The sequence below is a fragment of the Oryzias melastigma genome, linkage group LG6 (assembly GCF_002922805.2).
Source record: "Oryzias melastigma strain HK-1 linkage group LG6, ASM292280v2, whole genome shotgun sequence".
Taxonomy (NCBI): domain Eukaryota; kingdom Metazoa; phylum Chordata; class Actinopteri; order Beloniformes; family Adrianichthyidae; genus Oryzias; species Oryzias melastigma.
In genome coordinates, this window is record NC_050517.1 from 13,032,742 (window position 1) to 13,037,991 (window position 5,250).

Below are 5,250 nucleotides of genomic sequence, written 5' to 3' on the forward strand. Positions count from 1 at the left end.
CACAAACGCAGCATTTCCATGAGTTTGAGTTTTCCCCTGAGATATATCAAGCCATTGGTGAAAGTGGCACTAAAATGAGAGCATAAACCACAGTTTTGAAATAAAAGCTCCAAAATGTAGAGTTTGAAAATCATTTTCCATTAAGATTAAGACATGTTTTTTACCAGATCTCGTGAAATTATCAAAAAACGCCACAAATCTGCTCATGGTCCGGCTAAACTGGGAGTAAATGTGGTGTGATGCCCTGATCTGCCCAAAGAGTATCCTGTCCTCACTCTTAATTAGCTGGGATAGGCTCCAGCAACGCTGTTACAGGACAAAGCAGGAAGTGGTGTGCGCAAATTGTAAGTAAAACTATTTTTATCAGGAAAATAAGACAGGTGTGCCCTGTTTTTATAGATTAAATCCTGATTATAGTTGCAAATATTTGGATGTTTAGTCAAAAAGTTGTTTTAGTTTAACTTGGAATAACATGGAAACGCCCCCAACATATAGCGGAACAAGACAGCCCCATGCAGCTCCCGCCACACGCGGAGTCATCCCTGCGTAAAGGCATAACAACTCCGTGATCCCTGCCTGCCTTTCTGGCTGCCTGCTGCCTCCCGCTCGCCGCCTTTAACGCACAGAGGGGTTTATCCTGCGAGCGTGGAGTGGGAGGGGGGTATTCTCTTCCCGTTCGCGCGTCTCTCCCTCCCCGTCGTCCGGATTTGCAGACACGATGAGGGTCAGGGAGCGGGTGTGAGCGCATCCCACAGGTGTGCTGCCGCCAAAAAAGAAGGGAAACTGAGACTGAAAGCAAACGCAGGCGCATACCTGGAAATTACCATGTGACTCTGCACCTGGGCGTGGAGAAAGAAACTCCTGGTATTTCCGATTTGAGACCCTTTTGTGGAGGAGTTAACCTCGTTTCTGCGCGCCGAAACGAGCCGGATTTTCTACGGACTACAGTGCCTTTCTGAAAACATCTCCCAGGACGCGCACGGAGATGTGAACTTGCTTACGGACGTATTTCTGTAGTAGAAACAGAATTTCATCCGGGAAGGGGAGATATTCTTCTCCTTCTTCTTGTTCTTCTGGTCGCTGTTTGGGCACACACTCTCGCTCTTTTCCCTTCAAGGTGAGTTCCGGGAAAGCGTGCGCGTTCCGATCCAGCGTGGAAAGTGTTGTTACAGAAGGACATCCGGGTTTTGTGGTGCCCGTTACGCACATTGTTGATATTCCACACTTAACCCAGCTAAAATATAGGTCATTAAATTCTGTTTTAGTCCTGAAAGTCCCTCGGGAAATCACATGGCAATTCCCAGGATGACTTTTAAAAACTACTGTGACATTAAGAAGACTTTGCGGCTTCATTTACTCCATGGATAGGAAGAAAAGGATCCTTGTGCTGCTTCCCACGTTGCCCCCAGGACTGTCTGTCTGTGTGCAAACTTGTTCTCTTACTCAACAGCTGATTGATGACACGCAGGAACACACTTCTTTTCCCTTAAAGCGCTTGTTCTCGGTTCAGATGTGCTACAGTTGGAAGCATCTGCCCAGTCACCCTCACAAGAGCCGGTCTGTCACCGCGCACAGGCAATTACAGTGAGAAATGAGCACATGGACTGTGTTCCTCACTTCTGGACAGTTATGCTGAACACCGGCTTCTGAGCGGCGCTGATGTAGTGGGGAGTTGTGCTCCTTGTTTGTTTTTCCTCTCTGTATCCCTCTGTCTTGTCTCTCTTTTTTTAAGGAGAACAAGGAAACAGAAGCACTATTCATGTCCCTGTTGAATCTCCTGTAGTCCAGTGCCTGCATCTCTCTGCCCCTGGCTCTGCCCCTCAGCAGACCACTGTACCGCCTTGTTTCTTCTTTGAATCGCCTTTATTTGTGGGCTCTTCTGGCTTGTTCCGCCCGACCTAGTGCACGCAGAATACCCAGACTCCTGGGGATTGTTGCCATTAGCTGTAAGATAGCTGGAGAGAGTGTTAAAAAGGGTTGATGGGATATCAGCTGAAGCTTACTTTCGCCCACAACTTAGAAGGGAGTTTCTGACCAACTCCTGCCACTTTGAACAAACTTTGTCCTGGAAAATAACAGTAAAAATAAAAAGACCACAGGGAACAATTTTAAAATAGATCAAAATATGATTAAAGTTGGACTTTACAGTAAATGTTAACACAGTCTCATGACATATCTCCTGGGGGTGTGCCAAAATATTGATATTGCGATATATCATGATATATATTATTGATATAATTGATTCTCGATGGGTTTTTAACAAGTATTGATCATTTATTTTTGCTTGAAGAGGCTGTAAAATGTTATATTTGTCATCCTTTGGTGAGCCGTTCCTTTGGAGGTAGATAGGGGGCATGCTTTGCTAGACTAGCTGTCATGAGCACCAATCTGTCTGGCAGCTTCTTGAATTATTTCATTTTTGTTCTGTTGTTTACAACAATTTTGTACTAAATAGTGGCTCTGCTCTTCATGTTTACTGTTGTTAACACTGAATTTTACAGATAATTCTAATTTAGTTGGTGTCAATGCTTTTAAAAAGCAGTCATTACTGATTGACACTAAAGTGTGTATTATTTGTTATCCCAAATTATACGCAAGTTGTTCATTATGGTTGTGTTCAAGCTAAAAAATAGTGTGAGTTATGAGAGATTATTTGTTTTAATCAATTATCGCAGTATTGCGATATCATCGATATTATGAGCCATGTATCGTATTGTGATGTACCCAGTGACTCCCAGCTCTAATATCTTCCACTAGACCACTGTATCCTCTTTTTTTCTTTTTTAAATTGTCTTTATTTGTGGGCTCTTCTGTCTTGTTCCGCCCCAACTAGACTGCTCTACTGTACGCAGAATGCCCTGACTCCTGGGGATTATTTCCATTAAACAACATTATGCAAACAGTCTCCTAGTTGGAATGGATTAGCACTGGAAGGGGGCACTTGAAAGCCGGAAATGTTGCGACTGGTGGCTGATCTGAAGGCTAGAAGGGGGCTGGGGTAGGGGGTCATCCTCCAGTCTCCTGACTCCACAGGGAGAATTGCCATTTGCGCACATGGTGACAAACTGTTTTTTAAAAGAAGAAGTAAGCTGCTTCCCATTTCTTTCTTTCTTTTATTTTTTTATTTATTTTTTTGCCGTCCTCTCCCCCCTAAGTCGGCCTTTCTTTTCCCCCCTGTTCCACAATGCTTCATTCAGTGTTTATCTCTCCTGCTCTGAATAAATAGAGACACCTTATCTGCTCAGAAGAGAGTGGTGATAAATGTTTTCTCCTGCTCCCCGCAAGGGTGAAGAAGACAAGCGCACCACTCTCCTTCATCATAGGTGCTCTTTTCAGGACAAATGAATGGGTGACATTTCTCATTCAGGTCGTGTTGGTGTTTACAGGATGCTACAAAACTATCAAAAAAAATTGTATCTTAAAAAACACAAAAAATCTTTTAAAAAAAAAAAGAAAAATCAGAAATCTTGTATTTATTCAGCTTGTTTTGACTTTTAGAAGTATTTGGCAGTAGCTACAGAAGGAAAGTACTGGAAAAAAGGTTTTCAGGAGAAGAATATTTATATATAGGCACGGGCTAAAGTCTCGCTGTTCCTCCACTCTGATGTGACCCTTTGTCGATAAATAGATCCATTAACGTCTTCATTTTCCTCGTGTGAACTACATATCTGGCTCCAAACTGTACGGCTGGATAGCTCTGATACGGCTCGCCATTTTTGTTGCACCGCTAATGTTAGCTTTGGTTTGCAAGGGGCTGTAAGCTTGTGGGAGAGAGCTTAAACAAAGGGATGATGGGATATCAGTGGAGGCTTACGTTGGTGCTAACGGTCCCGCCTACAACCAAGAGGCAAATTTCTGATGAACTTCTGCCACGGTACACAAACTTTGTCCTATAAAATAACTTTTTTTAATAGCTAAAAGGGACAAAATTATAATTAAAAGTCCAATGTGAATGGTTTTAAAATAAATCAAAAGATGATTGGAGTTGGACTGTGTATGTTTACACACGTGCTAATACAATGTCATGGCAGCTTGAAGTAATTAACAAGTCAAATACAGCCCTGTAGGCATTTGACCAGTTGAATGGAGTTCTATTATGCTAGATGCCTGCCTTCCATGTAGAAATTAGTCACTTGGAGTATAATTTAAGTTTTGTTTACTTTCATTTAAATAGAATTGTTGCAGTGAAATAGAAATTATGTATTAGTTGGTTTTATGTTTAGCTAGTTTTTCCTGGATCGCAAGACTTATCACTTTATTGATCAAACATTGCAAGTTTCCCTCATATTGTTCAGCCCTAACTTACACTATATGACCAAAAGTATAGGCTCACCCATCCAAATGATCTGAATCAGGTGTCCTAATCACTTGGCCTGGTCACAGTCAATGTTTTACAAACATTTGTGAAAGAACGTTTCGCTCTAAGGAACTCAAAGAATTCCATCGTGGAACTGTCATAGGACGCCACCTGTACAACAAATCCAGTGGTGACATATCCTAAATATTCCACAGTCAACTGTCAACTCTATCAGAACAGAATGGAAGAGTTTGGGAACAACAGCAACTCGGGTACCAAGTGGTAGACCATGTAAACTGATAGAGAAGGGTCAGAGGATGATGAAGCTCATAGTGCAAAGAGGGCATCGACTTTCTGCATAGTCCATTGCTTCAGAGCTTCAAACTTCATGTGACCTTCAGGTTAGCCCAAGTACAGTACACAGAGAGCTTTGTGGAATGGGTTTCCATGGCTGAGCAGCTGCATCCAAGCCACACAAGTTCAATGCAAAGATGCAGTGGTGTAAAGCACGCCAACACTGGACTCTAGAGCAGTGGAGATACCTTCTCTGGAGGAATGAATCACGCTTTTCTGTCTGGCAATTTGAGTGACCAGTCTGGGTTTGGAGGTTACAGGAGAACGGTACATTCTGGACTGCATTGTGCCGAGTGTGAAATTTGGTGGTGGAGGAATGATGGTGTGGGCTTGTTTTCCAGACCCCTTAGTTCCAGTGAAAGGAACTTTGAATGTTTCAGGATACCAAAACATTTTGGACAATTCCACGCTCCCAACCATGTGGGAACAGTTTTGGAGCGAGCCCTTCCTCTTCCACCATGACCGTGCATCAGTGCACAAGTCAAGGTCCATAAAGACATGGAGGACAGAGTCTGCTATGGATGAATGTGACTAGCCATCAGAGTCCTGACCTGAACCCCATAGAACTAGTGATGTGCAAATGAAGCTTTCTTGAAGCA

General features: G+C 42.9%; 1 protein-coding gene across 1 annotated transcript in view; it reads left to right on the forward strand.

Annotated features, from left to right (window-relative positions):
- The first annotated feature begins 218 nt into the window (after positions 1–218).
- plxnb2b (plexin b2b) overlaps positions 219–5,250 on the forward strand; it is a 160,627-nt gene continuing 155,595 nt past the window's right edge. The window contains exon 1 of the mRNA XM_024281855.2: positions 219–1,117. The gene's annotated coding sequence lies outside the window, so the exon portion shown is untranslated. The remainder of the gene's footprint in view (positions 1,118–5,250) is intronic.